The sequence below is a fragment of the Ovis aries genome, chromosome 5 (genome assembly GCF_016772045.2).
Source record: "Ovis aries strain OAR_USU_Benz2616 breed Rambouillet chromosome 5, ARS-UI_Ramb_v3.0, whole genome shotgun sequence".
Lineage (NCBI taxonomy): Eukaryota > Metazoa > Chordata > Mammalia > Artiodactyla > Bovidae > Ovis > Ovis aries.
The window spans coordinates 105,330,840-105,350,620 of NC_056058.1; the positions used below are offsets into that span (position 1 = coordinate 105,330,840).

General features: G+C 42.5%; 1 protein-coding gene across 9 annotated transcripts in view; it reads left to right on the top strand.

Annotated features, from left to right (window-relative positions):
- The window catches only part of FER (FER tyrosine kinase), a 456,675-nt gene that overhangs the window by 16,547 nt on the left and 420,347 nt on the right, over positions 1–19,781 (top strand). For 3 of the 9 annotated variants that reach the window (XM_060416073.1, XM_042251002.2, XM_060416071.1), the window contains one exon: positions 1,371–1,436. The exons of the other annotated variants lie outside the window; for them this stretch is intronic. The gene's annotated coding sequence lies outside the window, so the exon portion shown is untranslated. The remainder of the gene's footprint in view (positions 1–1,370; positions 1,437–19,781) is intronic. 9 annotated transcript variants of the gene reach the window in all.

Genomic DNA, 19,781 nt, shown 5'->3' on the forward strand with positions numbered 1-19,781 from the left:
TGTAGGGTACTGACTGCAGTGAGTAGGGTGCCGACTGTATGTGTGGGATGCTGTCTGTGTGTGTAGGGTATTGACTGTATGTGTGAGATGCTGATGATAATCTCTGTCCTTAATTATGTTGCAGTTTAGTGGAAGAAGAGGAATTATAATACTTTCATTGTATGTGTGTTGAGAACCTTGCCACATCTCGGAGTGAAATGCTTATCTAGGGGCAAAGAAGGAATGCTTTTGGAAGCGGTTAAAGGGCTCAGGTGAGAGGGAGACTTGGAAGATATTCCTGATGTACTGTGTTTGGTTAGTTTCCTGACCAGCAAGGAAAGAGTAATGTTATTCACCGGTTGAAGTATCTATGTTAGTCGATCAGTTGTGTCTGACTCTGCCACCTCGTGGACTGTAGCTTTCCAGGCCCCTCTGTCCATGGGATTCTCCAGGCAAGGATTCTGGAGTGGGTTGCCATTCCCTTCTCCAGGGGATCTCCCCGACCCAGGGATTGAACCCGGGCCTCCTCTACTGAGGCAGATGCTTTACCGTCTGAGCCAAGGTTGGAGGTGTTTATTGGTAACATCCGTATGCTTCGCGTGATTCATGTGAAGGTGAAGGGAGCAGGGGAGATGAGGATCGAGAACAGGCAAACGAAGAAGAGAAGCTTGAGAGAGAAGAGTTGATTATAAACCAAGAAGCCAAGGTTAGAAATACGGGGCATGAGACAAAAGGTGAGAAGCTGTGATGGGGGTGTAAACCTCAGATTTCAAAGAGAGTCAGTGGCCAAGGAACACCTGAGAGATTCTCCTAGCTTCAAGGACTGAGAGAACAGCTGGTGCTGGTACCTTGCTTCGGCGTACTGAGTCATGTTAGGGAAAGTAGGTGTCTGCCAGGAGCATCCTTCCCAAAACTTCTCAGCCTTTGACTAAGTTTTTCTTACATAGTTATTTCTTTCTTAGGCTGTAATATCTCAACATATTACATATAAATATTAGAAAATTTGCTTCTTCTAATATGTTTCAAAGTTGAAATTGGTTTTATGCTGTGAAAATGGAGGAAAAACAAGAATTACCTTTTCAAAACTGAAGATACAGGTTGGGGAGAAGATAAAATGCTTTACTCACGGGGAAAGCTGTGGAAAGAAAGGGAAGAGAGGAAGCAGAGAATGGGCAGGCTAGGTATGCAGAAGATCCTGGTTCTCAGTGTGGTGAGCCTGGCGGACTGTGGGGGCCCACCGTACTCCGTGTGCCCATTTTTAGCTTTCTGTCCGCGGGGACCAGTTCTGACTAGTTCAGTCTCTTCTTGCAGCTCGTGTTTTCTGCGTAGACCTAGGTCGTTCCCTGTGAGACTTCACTGCTTGTTTTCTCAACTGTCTTCCTCTCCCCTAGTGCTTTGTCCTTCAACATGGATCTGCTACTTTAGCTGAGATATGGCCAGCAACGAATAGTAGTAAGGTAGGATTACTTTACTCTTGTTAGTAAATTACTAAATATATATACATACGTATACACACACACGTGTATATACATATACATATATATATAGATATATTTTTTTCTCTCTCTCAAACTGAAACAGTTTTGGCTTGTCTTAATTTCATGGTGTTCTTTATGTTAGATTATTCTTCTGCTTAGGCAAGCTGCGATCATTTTATATTTGTGTTACTAATTTTTTTTGCTTGGCATTTACCCTGAATTCTATTAATATCTGTGATGTAATTACTCTTTTTTTTTTCAGCTAACACAATCAGCAGAAGCCCAATCTGTATCTCTTCCCTGACCTGGGTGCTCACCAATCTCTTATTTTCAACTACATGGCACCAAACTCCATGTATTTTATTTTTCTTCTCAAAGACTTATTTCTCCTTCTGGTTTTTGTATTTCTACTAATGGCATTAGTAGGCCATTATTTTAACATAGTCCTATATTCATTTACTGTTTTATTCATTCATTTAATGTACAGACAATTCATGGGGTTGGAAAGAGTTGGACATGACTGAGCGACTGAACTGAACTGAACTGAACTGAATAGACTTCTATTTAAGGATCAGAGAATTTCTTGATTCTGGAGATATAATGATGGATAAACTGGATATCCTGCCTTATAGCTTATATTCTTGAGGTTATTGGTGGTGGTGGTGGTGGTTTAGTCACTAAGTCATTTCAGACTCTTGTGACCCATTCGCTGTAGCCCGCCAGGCTCCTCTGTCCATGGGATTCTCCAGGCAAGAATACTGGAGTGGGTTGCCATGCCCTTCTCCAGGAGATCTTCCCAACCCAGGGATCAAACCCAGGTCTCCTGCATTGCAGGCAGACTCTTTGCCACTGAGACACCAGGGAAGCCTGTATTCTATAAATTGGGACAGGCGGAAACATAACCTGGCAAAATAATCATGAATTGCAGTAGGTATTTTTTGAACGGAAGCAAATGACTTGGAGATACGGTCTCAGGAGCCGCTTCCGATAGCAGAGCCACGAAAAGCTCCTCTGAGGAGTTGGTAGTGAAGGGGAAAGCTGTGTGTGAGGAGGAGCTGTGTCCCTGGGGCTGTGTGGGAGGGCGGCGGCGGTGACAGTTTTGGTGGGGGAAGTGTTCTCATTAGAAGGAGTAGAAGGGTGAAATAAGTCAGACACAGAGATGCTGTGTGCGCTCGCTTTTTTATGCACAATCTTAAAACGCCAAACGCATAGAGAGAGAGTGGAATTGTAGTTGCCAGAGGCTGAGAAGTGGGGGGAATAGGGAGATGCTGGTCAGAGTACAGACTGCTAGTTGTAAGATGAGTAAGTTCTGGGATCTCATGCAGAACAGGGTGACTTTAATTAAAAATGTTGTATGCTTGAAAATTTTCAAGAGAGTAGATTTGAAACATTATGACCCCTGCTACACAAACACAGTTGTAATTATGTGAAGGTATCTCCATGTTAACCCAGCTTGTGACAGTCGTCACAGTATATACGTGCATCTAATTGTCACCTTGTATAAGTTAAACTTACACGTGTTGTACGCCAATAATATTTCAATAAAACTGAGTGGAGAAAAAGAAAGGAATAGCAGGTACAGAAACTTTGAAGGAGGAACGAGCTTGGTGAATTTGAGGGACAGAAAGAACTTCGGTGTGGCTGACATAGTGGGAGAAACCAAGATAGGGGGGAGGGAGTTACAGAAATAGTCAGAGTTGTGAAGGGTTTGGCATGTCGTTTGATTTCTCCTTAAATAATATCATTGTTCTAGTACTCTGAGGAATGGACTGAGTGGGTTGAAGGTAAAAGTTGACAATTTTAGGAGCTAAGGTGAGAGAGAGTGGTGCCCTGATAAGATGCTGGCAACAAGAGGGAGATGGATGAATTTGGGATTCCTTTTTTAAAAAAACCTATGGGTATTTTTGGTGTGGAAAGAGAAAACACACTCAAGGATGATTTTGGGGTTTTGAGCAACTGTGTGGATGCTAGCATCAGGTGCAGAATCTTTTTAGTTTATTATCTTTCCTGTCACCTCAAGGATTGGTTGTTTTTCCAAAAGGGAAACTAAGTATAATGCTACAAATAGCATTAGTGCTGGAAATAAAAGCATCTGACAGACTTGTTACATGTTCTAGTTAATACTTTGTTTTGCTGTATTTGTGGCTCAAACTGACAGTTTTTAATTCAGTAGAAATTGAATAGATATTAAAGTAGATCTTTCCAATTTTGTGTTACTTATTTTTATAAGTCAATTAGTCACATCTTTTTTTTTTTTTTTTTTTTTTTGCTGAAGAAGTTTTACAATATTTTCAAAAGAAAGGCGTAAATATTTATTGTTCTGTGTTCTGTGTGCCAGGCATTTGGCTAGCTGTTTTAAATGTTTTTTTTGACAGTCCTGTCTCTTCATATCTGGTTATCTTTTGAATTTTAGACCTGAGAGGACGTCATGGAGTAGTGGGGTTTTTAGCCGGAAGGTTACCTTGGAGGTAAGGAAAGGTTAGCTTGGCTGAGGCCTCCAGCGGGTCCGCGAGCTGCCCGGGGTCACAGCGCTGGGTTGCCGTTTGCTGGTACTGGTGCTGCCCTTACCTGGCGCGTCTGTCCAGCCGGCAGACCCGCGCGCTCTGCCACCCCTTCCAGATTTCGTCCTGAAAGTGCTCAGTGCTGCGGAGAAGTGCCCGTGCTGGCGGTGAGCAGCCGCACTGCCGTCCATCTGTGTCTGCTCACCGCCAGCACGCTGCCGCATGTTCTCTCTCTACGCATTTATCTATTTAAAAGCCTTTTGAAAATATATTAAATACCTATCTTACATTATATTACAGGATATAAAACTAAGCATGTGTTTCCTAAGAATATGGGTAATTTTTTGCATGATTATCATGTCAGTATTTATTTAAGAAAATAACATTAGCTTAAGAATATGTTTAATGTAATGTTTCATATACATATATCCCTAGTTGTCCCTGAACATTTTTTTTTTTTTGAGTTTTTTGAATTCAAGATTCAGTTGGGTTTCATGCATTGCATTTGAGTCTTATCTCTCTATTCTCTTAATCTTGAGCAGTCCCCACCTTTTTTGTTTTTCATGATTTATCTGTATTTTCTTTTACAATATGTAGTTTATGTATATTTAATATCTTTCTTGAGACTTCCCTGGTTTCATGGAACATTATTCATTCAAAGGTTATTTGCAATTTACTTTTTCCTTCCAATTCTCTAAGGTTGCTGGAGATAAAATTGTTTATTCTGAGTTTTTATTTTTTTAATCATTCCAGCTTTAAATATACATTTGCTGAGGTTTTTACATTTGGTTGCATAAGTGAAAGATAAAAAAAAGAGCTAGGAGGTTTATGCTGTATTCAACCCACTGGTGCCATGTGTGTGTGCTAAGTAGCTTCAGTCGTGTCTGACTCATCGTGGCCCCATTGACTGTAGCTCGCAGGCTTCTTTGTCAGTATGATTTCCCAGACAAGAATACTGGAGTGGGTTGCCATGCCCTCCTCCAGGGGATCTTCTGGACCCAGGGATCGAACCTGTGCCTCTTACAGCTCCTGCATTGGCAGGTGGGCACCAGCTGGCAGCTAGAGCTCGCTTACAGCACCAGCAATCTGCCGGAGCTGCTCCCCCACCCACCGTGGCCCACTCCCAGCTCCCCGCCAGCTGGCTTCGTTAGGGATGTGTGTGTGATCGCTGTGGACATTATAAGGCTGTAGCAGCCTCCGTTTTCATCTTTAAAACATGCAGTTTCAAGCGGGAGGTAGGCTGGAATGCTGGTGATAACATAAGCAAGTGCGTGGAGGCCGGCAGAGCCACGCGCGAGAAGAGGCCTCGGTACCTGCCCCCTCTGGTGCTTGCTAGCAGTCGCTGCTGTCTTCCTCCCTTCCTTGCTGGCTTTGGAGTTCACAGATTTTGTTGGTTTTCTTTAAGCATTCCACGGCATTAAGGAACAAGTGGCGATTTGTGGGGAGAAGGGAGGAGGTAAGATTTCAGCCATATTTTCCAGGTGGGGAGAGTGGCAGTGAGGAAAGCGCTGCTCTGAGCGTGCTGGGGCGGCCTCTGAAGGCTTTTCCTTCCTTTGGCTTCAGCCGGGCCTCTGCTGTGCGTCTGTGTTTTTACTGCACTTGGTACAGGGATTCCTTAGAGCAGTCACTGTTGGATGTCAGAGCTCTTCCTTTCTTATCATAAACTTCCTGAGGCTGCGGCCAGAACTTTTCTGATCTCTGTGCCCAGGACCTCACTCAGCGTCTGGCGGATTGTAGATTTTTTAGAAGTACTTATTGGATGAATAAATGAATGGATGAAAGTCTTATATTGAGACCCAGAGCAAAAAGACAGATTCCTTCCCTAGGCAACCACGGTAACGGTTCGACCTGCAGTTTAGACCAATTTATCACTGAGGTGCTGAAATTAGAGCTAGAATTGGTTCAGATAAAACCTGAAAAAAGTAAGGGACCAGAGAAGGGTGAGACTTTCGGTTCAAGAGTCTGGGATATGGAACAGGGATGACATTGTTCATTGGAAACCGGAAACGTTCTGGGAGAGAAATTATTTATTTCTCCCTACATTTTAACTCTCTTTGAAGGGAAAAAAAAATTGGCCTTAATTTGAAAATTGAACTCTTTTATAATAATTGATCATATAGGAAGAGTTAAAAGTCAAGAGGTACCTAGATAACTAGTCAAGGCTATGGTTTTCCAGTAGTCATGTATGGATGTGAGAGTTGGACTATAAAGAAAGCTGAGTGCCAAAGAATTGAGGCTTTTGAACTGTGGTTGGAGAAGACTCTTGAGAGTCCCTTGGACTGCAAGGAGATCCAACCAGTCCATCCTAAAGGAGGTCAGTCCTGAATATTCATTGGAAGGATTCATGTTGAAGCTGAAACTCTAATACTTTGGCCATCTGATGTGAAGAACTGACATTTGAAAAGACCCTGATGCTGGGAAAGATTGAGGGCAGGAGGAGAAGGGGATGGCAGAGGATGAGATGGTTGGATGGCATCACCAAATCAATGGACATGAGTTTGAGTGAACTCCGGCAGTTGGTGATGGACAAGGAGGCCTGGTGTGCTGCGGTTCATGGGGTTGCAAAGAGTCGGACACGACTGAGCGACTGAACTGAAAATAACTTACATTTTTAGAAGTTAGGACATACACATTTGTGTGCCGTGTGGCCACACTCGATCCTTTTACCTTTTGTTCCCGCTTTCCTTCAGGTTGGCCGTGGTCCACACACACGGTCTCCACTTTCCCACCTGCTGTCTTTGCTTGTGTTCAGACTTGTGTTTAGAAAGGAGCCCTCTCCCATCACCTGCTCCTCCATGTTCTGTCTTGAGTAGCACTTTCTCTCATGATTTCTTAGCAATGACTGCTTTTTAATGTCTCTCCAAAGCCTTACATGTTAAATACTTTATCTCTTCTAATCTTCATAACAGCCCTGCAACCTCAGTATTACTGTCCCTATTTTAAAGATAACATCTTTTAGGAGGTTAATTGAAATGCACAGTTACTCAGCTGTGACGCGTTAGGTTAGGATTTCAGCCCAGGAGTGTTTCCCAAGCCACCTCCTACGCACACCTTTGCAGAGAGACGTGCGTGTACATGTGCTCCTGTCGTGACTATTCCTCAAGGCTTGCCAGGGATTGTCTTTTTTTTAATCAACAGTAGTTTTTCCAGCTTTAATGAGATACAGTTGATATGCAGCATTGGATGAGGTTAAGGTGCGCAGCATGACACACACATAATTGTGAAGTGGTTTCTTCTTAGTAAAGGTTTTCGAGTGCTCTGCTCAGCTGTACTCTTTCCTTTCTCTTGTCTTTGTAGCACTTTGTACCTCAGGCTTTCGTATTCTGTGAAGGCTTCGCTGATGCTCTCTGGGTCTATCCCCGCTGAGCTTATACCCGATCTGTGTTTGTGAACCGGTTTAATCCTGTGGCGAGTTGTTTGTTTCCCTGTTTGTTACCCTTAGTAGGTGGTGAGCTTCTTGAGACAAGGGGTATAATTTTATGCATTTTGATATTCCCGGCACTGAGGAATATGCTGGCAGATAGGTCCAGCTCTTTTTCAACCCCTTGGACTATAGCCCTCCAGCCTCCTCTGTCCATGGGATTTCCCAGGCAAGAATACTGGCGTGGGTTTCCATTTCCTTCTCCAGGGGATCTTCCCAGCCCAGGGATTGAACCTGCGTCCTGCCTGGCGGGTGGATTCTTTACCACAGAGCCAGGCTTCCTTACATTTGTTCTTAATACATCGTACCTTGTTTCAAGGCAGTAATCCAGGATTTTATTTATCTTTGCATCCCTAACAGTATCACTCCATGATTACTCAGTAAATACCTGTTGGTTTATCTTAAAATACACAAAAAAATCTGTTAATCCTGCTCTGCCCAAATAATTTTAAATATCAGTATTGCAAATACATTATTAAAATGAAAAAAAAAGTAGTTAATTTCAAAGCGAACATGTTGTTCATTTGTTTATAACCTCACACAGAATTTATTCAGTTCAGTTCAGTTGTTCAGTTGTGTCCGACTCTTTGCGACCCCATGAATTGCAGCACGCCAGGCCTCCCTGTCCATCACCAACTACCGGAGTTCACCCAAACTCACGTCCATCGAGTCAGTGATGCCATCCAGCCATCTTATCCTCTGTTGTCCCCTTCTCCTGCCCCCAATCCCTCTCAGCATCAGAGTTTTTTCCAATGAGTCAACTCTTCGCAGGAGGTGGCCAAAGTATTGGAGTTTCAGCTTTAGCATCATTCCTTCCAAAGAACACCCAGGACTGATCGCCTTTAGAATGGACTGGTTGGATCTCCTTGCAGTCCAAGGGACTTTCAATAGTCTTCTCCAACACCACAGTTCAAAAGCACCAGTTCTTCAGTGCTCAGCTTTCTTCACAGTCCAACTTTCACATCCATACATGACCACTGGAAAAACCATAGCCTTGACTAGATGGACCTTTGTTGGCAAATTAATGTCTCTGCTCTTGAATATGGTATCTAGGTTGGTCATAACTTTTCTTCCAAGGAGTAAGCGTCTTTTAATTTTATGGCTGCAGTCACCATCTGCAGTGATTTTGGAGCCCCAAAAATAAAGTCTGACACTGTTTCCACTGTTTCCCCATCTATTTCCCATGAAGTGATGGGACCAGATACCATGATCTTAGTTTTCCAAATGTTGAGCTTTAAGCCAACTTTTTCACTCTCCTCTTTCACTTTCATCAAGAGGCTTTTTAGCTCCTCTTCACTTTCTGCCATAAGGGTGGTGTCATCTGCATATCTGAGGTTATTGATATTTCTCCCGGCAATCTTGATTCCAGCTTGTGCTTCCTCCAGCCCAGCGTTTCTCATGATATACTCTGCATGTAAGTTAAATAAGCAGAGTGACAATATACAGCCTTGACGTACTCCTTTTCCTATTTGGAACCAGTCTGTTGTTCCATGTCCAGTTCTAACTGTTGCTTCCTGACCTGCATATTGGTTTCTCAAGAGGCAGGTCAGGTGGTCTAGTGTTCCCATCTCTTGAAGAATTTTCCACAGTTTGTTGTGATCCACACAGTCAAAGGCTTTGGCATAGTCAATAAAGCAGAAATTTATCCAGTGTTCTCTCTTAGTGAAACACCGTTGTCTAGTAACGCTGTTGCAGCAGGCGGTCTGCTAATCTAGTGCAGTTTCAGTTGGATGCACTGATGTGTACACACTGCCGTGTGTAGCATAGCTAGCTGGTGGGAAGCTGCTGCTCTGTGGTGCCCTAAGGGCTGCCCGAGCAGGAGGAGGCTCAGGAGGGAGGGGCTATATATATAGCCCATTCACCTTGTGCAGCAGAAACTAACAACTTGTAAAGCAGTTATACTGCAATTAAAAAAACCCAGAAACAATTAGACAGGTTTAAAAGCCAGCAAGAAGAAAGCTCCTTTTATTTTGAATTAATCTAAAGCGACACTTTGAAATAAGGAAAGTGTAGGAGGAGTTTTAGGATCCATATCTGAAAGGCGGTCAGGGTCAGTATGTATTAACTGGTAATGAGTGACGTTGTCTTTGTAGTTAAATCTGGTGACCATTCATTTCTGCCTGCTTAACTGCTTCTGAAAAGCACCCCGTTTTGTAGTCATGTGAGGTCAGTTTGTTGGTTGGTAACTGTGGTTATTACTTGCACACTCAGTGGCTTTTTGTGGCCGTTTTTTCTGCCTTACTGCAAGCAGCTTAAAATTCTGCTCAGATAGTCACGGTTTCTTGACTTCTGTCAGTATTGAAGCATATAAAAGGTAAGAAACACTGTTAAGTAATTATTTTTGATCTTTGGTTAATGGTTTTATAGTCTTTATCAATGAGCAAACATATTCTGATAAAGTAACTTGAACCATAAACTGATTTGATAGGTTTTATTAATTAAGGATTATAGATTCAAACTCTTTTAAATTTATTCTAGCTTGTGAACATCTGTCTTGGGGGCAGAATGAAAGGCTTCCTGATTCTTTACACAGCTTTTACTCACTTATCTTTTGATTTTTCTAAATAAGCATATCTTCCATGGTATATTTGATTTTTTTTTTTCCAGTGTTAAGAAGGGAAATATTTAAGGAAATATTCTTGACTACAATATACCATCTGTGTTAAAATAAATTCCCCTTACTTGAAAGGAATTATTAAATACAGATTAAAGTTTCCTTATGCTATATAAAAACGTTTTCATCTGTGTATTTGGAGGATGTAAAAAAAATTGGCAGCTGTGAAGCCAAAAGTTGAAAATCAGGAGGCATTTTAGAACAGTACTTACACACATCCTTATAAAATATGCCATTGGAATTCCATTGTCCTCCCAAAGAAACTAGGTATCTGTTTCATAGTTTGCTGTTTAATGATGTCAGTTTTCGTCTAAGCAGTATGTATTTATAGATGTATTTTATACAGAATGAAATTCTAATTTTTGAAAATATGGCAACTTTTAATGGTTCTTTTAAAGTCTTTAATCACTATTTATGGTGAATTGAAAATTTGAGATAACTTACTCAATCCTAAATACCAAACTGAATACCATTAAATAAGAAAGATTTAAATAAGTCTAAAAGTCAGTTGTGAAGAGTTGACTCATTGGAAAAGACCCTGATGCTGGGAGGGTTTGGGGGCAGGAGGAAAAGGGGACGACCGAGGATGAGATGGTTGGATGGCATCACTGTCTCAATGAACGTGAGTTTGAGTGAAATCTGGGAGTTGGTGATGGACAGGGAGGCCTGGCGTGCTGCGATTCATGGGGTTGCAAAGAGTTGGACACAACTGAGCGACTGAACTGAACTGAAAAATCAGTCGTTTTTTAGGATTTTTATTAGTTTTACCTTTTAAGAAGATGGTATTTTAAAATGAACATCTTTGCTAATAACATGCATGTCCTTTTGTATATTACTCTATTTCTGCCTGACTTGTAGTTGGTGGTGGTTTAGTTGCTAAGTCGTGTCCGACTCTGGTGACACCCTGCCTGTAGCCCACCAGGCTCCTCTTTCCATGGGATTCTCCAGGCATGAATACTGCAGTGGGTTGCCATTTCCTTTTTCATGGGATCTTCCCAACCCAGGTATCAAACCTGAGTTTTCTGCCTTGAAGGTAGATTCTTTCATGACTGTACTACCAGGGAAGCCCTGATTTGTGCTTAGTATCCACTAAATTATAGGAATTTTTGTTTTAAAGTGTCGTTTATAAATCTTTTTAAAAAATGAATTTGCTCTTGCAATAATGTGATAAATTGAATGCCTATTGCGTATGGGTAGTAATATTAGCCCCTGTGATAGATGAAAATCTGTAATATTCTTATTTTCATGTAGATCATAGTATGATGGGAGAGATACACCTGAACAAACAATTATACTATGAGAAGTGTTATATTAATCACATGTACATACACGATCCCTGAGAGCTGAGAAAAAGGAACCCCTAAGTTGTCCTGGGTAGTGATGGTTGTATGGATGGTCAGAGAAGGTTTCACAGAGACAATGGCTTTACAGTTTAGTTGTTGGTGATTCTCCAGGGGGCCAAGGGACAGAAACACTTGGACTGAAGGAACAGCGTCTCCAAAGGCAGAGAGGTGTGATGGTGAGACATTCAGGGCCGTAGGTAGGAAGCTGTGGTGCTGTTTTTGAGGTGGAAGGCGATCGGAGGCCATCTTAGATTACCAGACAAAGGGGTTTGACTTCTAACCTATAGATCAGGGTGTAAATGTAATACTCAGTATTGCAAGTAATGATGGAATTAATATCCAGAATCACTGAATATCCTGAAGAATTAAGAGGGCTAAGTGCGGATTGTAGGGCACGCGGAGATGCGAGTATAAGGCAGGGGAGACTCATCCGGTGCGTCCATGTCCCAGGCTTTTATTGTGCACTATGCAAGGCAGTGGCCCCCACTCCAGGGCTCTCGTCTGGAAAATCCCGTGGACGGAGGAGCCTGGGCGGCTGCAGTCCATGGGGCCACACGGAGTCGGACACGACTGAGCGACTTCACTTTCACTTTTTACTTTCCTGCATTGGAGAAGGAAATGGCAGCCTACTCCAGTGTTCTTGCCTGGAGAATCCCAGGGACGGGGGAGCCCAGTGGGCTGCCATCTATGGGGTCTCACAGAGTCAGACACGACTGAAGCGACTTAGCAGCAGCAGCAGCAGCAGCATGCAAGGCATGGTTTCAAGCACTGAAGTGCTTATGGGGGAAGAGAGCAGAGTAATTCCTTGCCCAGTCGGAACTTAGATTACAAAGAAGTCTGTGTTATACCCCCACCTGCCCTCTGTCTGTCTTTGTAATTCTTGTCTGCAACATGACTGTATAATTTCCTCTTATTTTTCTTTTTTCGACTTCTTTGTGGTTGACGTAGGCATCTCTGCCCTATGACTTGTGGAAGAAAGTACCTAAGTTTGTGACATGCTTTTATTTTCCTTCCTCCAACTAATAGTTTGAGGTCCGGGCATTACTTTTTTAAATGTACTTTATTTATGAAATTTCTTTGGAGGTAATTGTAGATTAATATGCAATCATAAGAAATAATAATCCCTTTACATTTGGTCCCATTTCCCCTTTTAGTAAAATTTAGTAAAACTATGACAACCAGCATATTAACGTTGACATGGCCCACTGCCCTTATTCATATATTTCTCCAGTTTTCATTGTACTCCTTTGCTGTGTGTATATTAAGCTCTGTAGCATTTTATTACGGGTCTAGATTGACGTATCCGCCACTACCACCAAGATACTGAACAGTTCCAACACTGCTTCTGGTATCCTTGGTATTCTGCTGTAACCACGCTTACTCTAAACCCTAAACCCTGGCAACCCCTAATCTGTCGTTTTCCCAAGATTTTTCACTTCAAGAATATTATATAAATGGAATCATAGAGTGTAACTGTTGGGTGGACTTTTTTGTTCATCAAGATTCCTAGAGATTCATCCAAGTTGCTGTCTGAGTCAAGAGATTGTTGCCCTTTAATGTGGGTTTTAGTCCACGGTATGCATTCACCTGTTGAAGGGTCTCTGTGCTGATTCCAGCTTTTGGCTTTTACAGATAAAGCTGCTGTGAACATTTGGGTACAGGTTTTTGTGTGGATGTGTGTTTTCATTTCTATGCATAAATGTCCAAGAGTGCAATGGCTGGGTCATACGGTGTTGAATTAAAGTTTAATCAGAAACTGGAGTGGCTGTACCATTTCTTGTCTACTGACCAGTAGCAGATCAGTGACCCTGTTTTTTCATATCCATACAGGCATTTGGTCTTGTCGTATTTTATTTTAGCCATTCTGATAGCTATGGAGTGGTATCTCATTGTGGTTTTGACTGCATTTCCCCAACGGCTAGTTTATGTTGAACATCCTCTCGTGTGTTAATTTGCCATTTTTGTATCCTCTTCTGTGAAGTGTCTGTTGTCTTCTCATTTTCTAGTTGGATTGTTGTTTTTAAATGTTAAATTTTGAGAGATGTTATGAATTCTAGGGACTAGTTCTCTGTCAGATACGTGGTTTGTAAAATTTTCTCCCAGTTCTGTGGCTTGTCTTTTTCTCATCTTCACATGTACTTTCACAGGGCAACCTTTTTACTTTTGATGAGCCCAGTTTATCCATTTTTTCCTTTTTTGGATTGTGTGTTTTGTTTGAAGTCTAAGACCTCTGCCTAGGTTGAGATCCTGAAGATTTTGCTTCCGGTTTCTTTTTTCTAGAAGTTTTGCAGTTTTATGTTCAAGTTTGTGATTCTTTCGAATTGATTTCTGTGTATGGTGTTAGGTCAGGGTTCATTTCCCCCCTTTTATTTCGCCTGTGGTTACCTAACTGCTTCAGTGTCATTTATTAAGAAGGCTAGTTGTCTTTTGCCGACTTGCTTCTGGACCTTTGTGAGAAAACAGTGGAGCATGTCTGTGTGGGTCTGTCTGCGGGTTCTCTCCTCTCTGGTCTCAATCTGTCGTCTGCCCTCGACTGACACCACAGTCGTGATTCCTGGCTCGTGAAGAATCGCTTATTTCTCTGAATACTCTTTCAGCCCTTCTTCCTCCTCCTCTTTTGGAACTTAAGATGACACAAATGTGGGGTCATTTTCCTAAGACTTCAGAGTATTGCTTATTTTCTGGCTGTGCGGCATATGCGATCTTTTTCTCCCACCAGAGACTGAACCTTCCCCCCCTGTGGTGGAAGCGGGGAGTCTTAGCCGCTGCCGTGCTAGGGAAGGTCCCCAGGTGTTGGGTCCTTCTCAGTGCCCCACAGGTCCCCAAGGCTTTGTTATTATTATTATTTTCTGTGTGTTTTCTCTTTGTCCGGATTGATTGCATTCTATTCCTGGATTCTTACATGCACTGGACCCTCTGCTGTCTACTCCTGAGCCCATCTAGTGAGGTTTGTTATTCCCGTTATTGCATTCTTAATTTCTATAATGTCCATATATTTAAAAAATTTGTTCTATTTTTTTGCTTAGATTTCCTATTTTTACAGTTGTTTTAAGGGAACTTATAACTGTTGTTTTGCATTTGTTTTAAGAGAACTTGTAACTGATTGTGGAAGAGTTTCTTACGGTGTTTGATATAAAAATCCTCTTCTGATAATTCCAGCATCTGATTCATCTTGATGTTGGTATTAGTTGTTTGTCTTGTTTCAACTGTAATTTTTTTCCTTGGTTCTTGATACGACAGGTGAGTTTCGACTGGAGCCTCAGTGTTTTGTCTGTTGGGTTAGGAGACTCGGGGGCCTATTTCAGTCTTTCGTCTTTACCGGCAGTCCATCCCTGTTTAGGAGAAGCACGCAGTCCTTGGCCCGTTCTCGTGGGCTGTGGCTCTAGCGACAGTTCATTTTCAGGGTCTTCCTGCTGTTATTTCAGTTTGCTTGGTCCGGTGTCACGAGGGCTCCCGCTGGTCCTTGCTGGTGGTGCTTGAGGGAGCCAGAGGACGTTTTTCTTGGGCTGAGCTGCTGGCTGTTGGTTGGTAGGGAAGGGGTGAGACCGGGTTTCGTCCCCGTGCCCCTCGCTGCCCTGCTGCCTCTGGGCAGGAGAGGAGCACCCTAGCCTCGCGGGGAGCAGGGGCTTCCTGGACGGGACCTCCTGCTGCAGCTCAGCCCTCTGGCCAGTTCCGTGCAGCGGCTCCAGAGTTTCTGGGGGCAGGAGAGCCTGGGGCCTGCGGGGTGGAGAGGCCTGCTGTGGGCTCTTGCTGTGGCCGGGTCCCCCTCGCTCTTCTTCCTGCTGCATTCCGACTCTCTGGGCTGAAAGGGGGTTCTCGGGCCCCGACGGGAAGGAGACTGCCTCCGCTGGCTGTCCGTTTTCGGGGAGGCTTGCCGCCTGTCTTCTTCGCTGGTGGTGCTGGCTGGCCCCATGTTGCCGGAGGGACCCCCGTGGCATCCCTGGGGAGCTTGCCTTCGCCGACGGCCTTTTGTTCCCAGACTAGCGGGCGGGCAGCCAGGGATGGACCGCCCTCTCCTGTCGGGTGAGGGGGCCCAGGATGCCCTGCCTCTGCCTCTGCCGTTCTCCCAGGCCTGGGCCCAAGGACTCTACCTCCCTTCCCCCGACTTTCCAGAGCTCTTCTGTGGCTGTCCCTTTCGCTATTCCCAGCGTTGACAGCTGTGTTTTGTGGGGCGGACCTGGGAAAAACGGCCTCTGCCATGTTACCTGGGTCAGAAGCTAGGTTTTCCTTTTGCGTGCTCAACTCTTTGAGCCCTGAGTCTATTCAACTCTTTGCAGCCTGTGGACTGTAGCCCACTACACTCCTCTGTCCATGGATTAAAAGGTCTTACTTTTGATTTTGGCTTATTTGTCATATGAGCCTGGCGACCCAGGGCTGGGAGGTATTGGCTGGGACTGAGTTTGGCCTTGCCTGGAGCCCTGAGAGACACTCTCTCTCCTGAGAGTCCACTAACCATCCTGCGCTCCTAGGTTTCATCTCATCCACCAGTTCTCACAGAGCCCTGGAAAACGGCAAGGCAAGGCTGCCCTCCCTGCTTTTCTGAGGTCCTGTCTTGGTCCAGAGAAGCTTGCTTCTTTATCTTCTTGATTTTTTCCTTGGTGGGCCTATTTGGTCTCTGCTGCCTCTTTTCATGTTGGGGTATCCAGCGTGGCTTCTCAGGATTGTGTTCCTTCTTCCTCCTCAGGATTTCTTCTAGAAGTTGGGTGGTTCTGGGGCACATTTGCTGCTGCCGAGAGTGCCAGGACTTTCCCTTTTTTCCCTTTGAAACTGTGCAGTGAAACTTGTGGCTTGAAGCTGTGCTCCTTTACCTGCTGATGGTGTGTTTGAATTTTTGCTTTTTTCCTTATCAATTGTTTGTTCTTTTTGTTTGTTATTGGTGGTAGGAGCTTCCGAAGTACTTCTTTTACTGTGACGGCTTTACCTGAAAATTCTAATAGTGACTTTCTGCAGTTTTCATATCTCTCTCTGACATTTGACATTGCTAACAGCTTCTTTTTTTAAATCTCAGTGTCTGTAACTGTCAAACCTCTTTTATTCTCCTGCTTACCTAATTTCTGCCCTTTGGCTTTTTTCCTCCAGCTCCTCTGCTGATAGATGCTCATGGGCTTTGTCCTTAACGATCTGCTTTTCTGTCGACATTCGGTCTTAGTTTTATCACTTTTAAGCACTTGACTCTCAGGTTTGTATCTTTTAGCCTTGATGCTTTACCCAAGCATTTATTTCCTGTTGAAATGAAGGTATTTTCTTTAAAGTAGCTCCATATTCTCCTTCTTCCATTTCTACTGATATTATCTTCATTTCTTATAAAACTTTAAACTTGTCCTGTATCATCTGTCTCTTCCTTAAATCCATTTATCAGGTCAAGCCTGGTACCTTTTTACCTCTCACTGACATTGTCAATGATAGATCCTCATTTCTCAAGCTGTATAGCTATAATGACTTATAAATTTTCCTTCTTATGTCTTTTTTTATATTTTTGCTGTCATCAATATATTTTATACCTAGCTTCCATATTAAAATCTATATTTCTCTCTTAATTAACTGTAACATACATATAGAAAAGTACACAAATCACAGATGCTCAGCTTTAGGAAATTCTTCAAACCGAACACACTTGAATAACTAGCACCAGCAACTTAACCATTTAATACATCACTTTCATGACTTTGTCATTTTGCCTAACACCAATTGACTAAAGGAGTTTGAGCCTTATTAGTTTCCTTAACTTTAGAATAGCAAGAGATAAATTGGCATGCCACTGTTTGCAACATATAGCTTGATTTTGGAGACGTTTCTTTTTTACTTCACCCCTATTCATGTATTTTCTCTATATTGCTTCCTGAAATACATTTCCTTTCTGATCTTTTATAATCTAAATCATGATTATTCAAGTCTTAGCTCATATCTTGCCATTTCTAAGAAACTTTCCTGGGTTATTCCAGCTTTCATTAGTTTTTTCTCTTTCTCATCAAACCTTTTTTGGTTGTGGTTCAGCTCCTCAGTCGTGTCCTGCCCTTTGCCACCCCATGGCCGCAGCACACCAGGCTTCCCTGTCCTTCACTGTCTCCCGCATTAAGCTCAAACCCGTGTCCATCGAGTCGGTGATGCCATCCAACCATCTTATCCTCTGTCGTCCCCTTCTCCTCCACCTTCAATTTTTCCCAGCACCAGAGTCTTTTCAAATAAGTCAGCTCTTCACATCAGGTGGCCAAAGTATTGGAGTTTCAGCTTCAGCATCAGTCCTTCCAATGAATATTCAGGGTTAATTTCCTTTAGGATGGATTGGTTGGATCTCCTTGCAGTCCAAGGGACTCTCAAGAGTCTTCTCCAACACCACAGTTCAAAAGCATCAATTCTTTGGCACTCAGCCTTCTTTATGATCCAACTCTCACATCTGTGCATGACTACTGGAAAAAGCATAGCTTTAACTATGTGGAACTTTGTTGGCAAAGTGATGTCTCTGCTTTGTAATGTGCTGTCTAGGTTTGTCATAGTTTTTTATCCAAGGAGCAAGCGTCTTTTAATTTTGTGGCTGGTCACCATCTGCAGTGATTTTGGAGCCCAAAATATAAAGTCTGTCACTGTTTCCATTGTTTCCCCATCTGTTTGCCATGAAGTGATGGGACCAGTTGCCATGATCCTAGTTTTTTGAATGTTGAGTTTTAAGCCAACTTTTTCACTCTCCTCTTTCACCCTTGTCAAGAGACTCTTTAATTCCTCTTCGCTTTCTGCCATTAGGGTAGTGTTATCTGCATATTTAAGGTTATTGATATTTCTCCCGGCAATCTTAATTCCAGCTTGTACTTCATCCAGCCCGGCATTTCTCATGATGTACTCTGTATCTAAGTTAAATAAACAGGGTGACAATATATAGCCTTGATGGATTCCTTTCCCAATTTGGAACCAATCCATTGTGGTTTGTCCAGTTCTAACTGTTGCTTCTTGACGTGTGTATAGGTTTCTCAGGAGGCATGTAAGGTGGTCTGGTATTCCCATCACTTTTAAGAATTTTTCACGGCTTGTTGTGACCTCTGCTGTCGAAGGCTTTAGTGCAGTCAATGAAGCAGAAGATTTTTTGGAATTCCCTTGCCTTTTCTATGATCTGCTGGTTGTTGGCAGTTTGATCTCCGTTTCCCTTGCCTTTTCTAAACCTACCTTGTACATCTGGAAGTTCTTGGTTCTTGTACTGTTGACACCTAGCTTGAAGGATTCTTGCAAAAATTGTTTAATTCATTAATCTTTGCGTATAGTATGTTCTCTTAAAACAAGCTTCAAACGTTCAGAAGGGCATTTGATGAAAGTCTCCTCTCATTCCTGTGTCCCAGCCGCTGTATGTTCTTCTAGAAATATTTTGTGCACTTACAAGTAAATTTAATTTCTATTTTTCTGCTTTCTTTTTATACAATGTGAAGAAAGCTAGTTCTGTACCTTGCTGTTTTCTAGTACTAGCTCTTGATGATGGCTCCAGATCCACACGCGGATTTTCTCATTTTCTGTGTCAGGGCTGAACGGCACTCCACTGGATGCCTGTGCCACGATCACGCCCACCACATACAGTTGTGAAGACTGGATCCTGAACAAGCTCACACAGACCAGATTTGAATGGTACTCCCTGGGATTTCTCAGTTACAGTCAAATGTAGTAGCTTTGATTGCAATTTATGTAGTCAATTCCTCTTAATATTTCCAGTTTTTAAAAAAATTCTAAACGCTACTGAATTGAATAGTCTTACATACACTGTTTGACATCTACGGAATAATTATCTGTCGGATACCATTTCCTTTAATTCCTAAACTGCTTATCGTCTCTACTAATTTAATAATTAGACATAATCAGTTAATTATGGAGTTGTTTAAGAAATTTTTTATTTGTCATTCTTCAAGGAATATATTCATATATTTATATTTGCCCTGCCCTAGAATGTTGGAATAGATAGGCAAGCCCTCAGAGTGGGCTGGAGTGTGTCTCAGCTGCCGGATTCTCTGTTTTTATTCATCTAAGCTCTTCATCTTCCTTTTGAAATTCCTAATAATGAGAGAAAAAATTATTCTCAAAGCTTGGATCACAGCTAGATGCATTTAGAAGCAGAAGTGATATTTATTCTAAGTTACAGAATAAAGTGAACCACAGTCTCAGAAATAGTTTCTTTAAAAAGCAAAATGTTTCACCTTTCTTTGTCTGGAAAAAAAATGTTTCTTATTCTTCCATTGAAAAGGTGGTATGAGATAGAGTATATCTTCACTGAGACTTAGTTGAGCTATACGTAAAATAATGGAAAAATTTTCTTTTTTATAAAAAAATTTTTTTGATACAGTTTGTCAGAGTACATTTTTAGGCTACTGCCTACAAAGTGAAAAGACTAGAATTATCCTGTGCTGTGCTTAGTCGCTCAGTCGTGTCCCACTCTGTGTGACCCCATGGACTGTAGCCTGCCAGGCTCCTCTG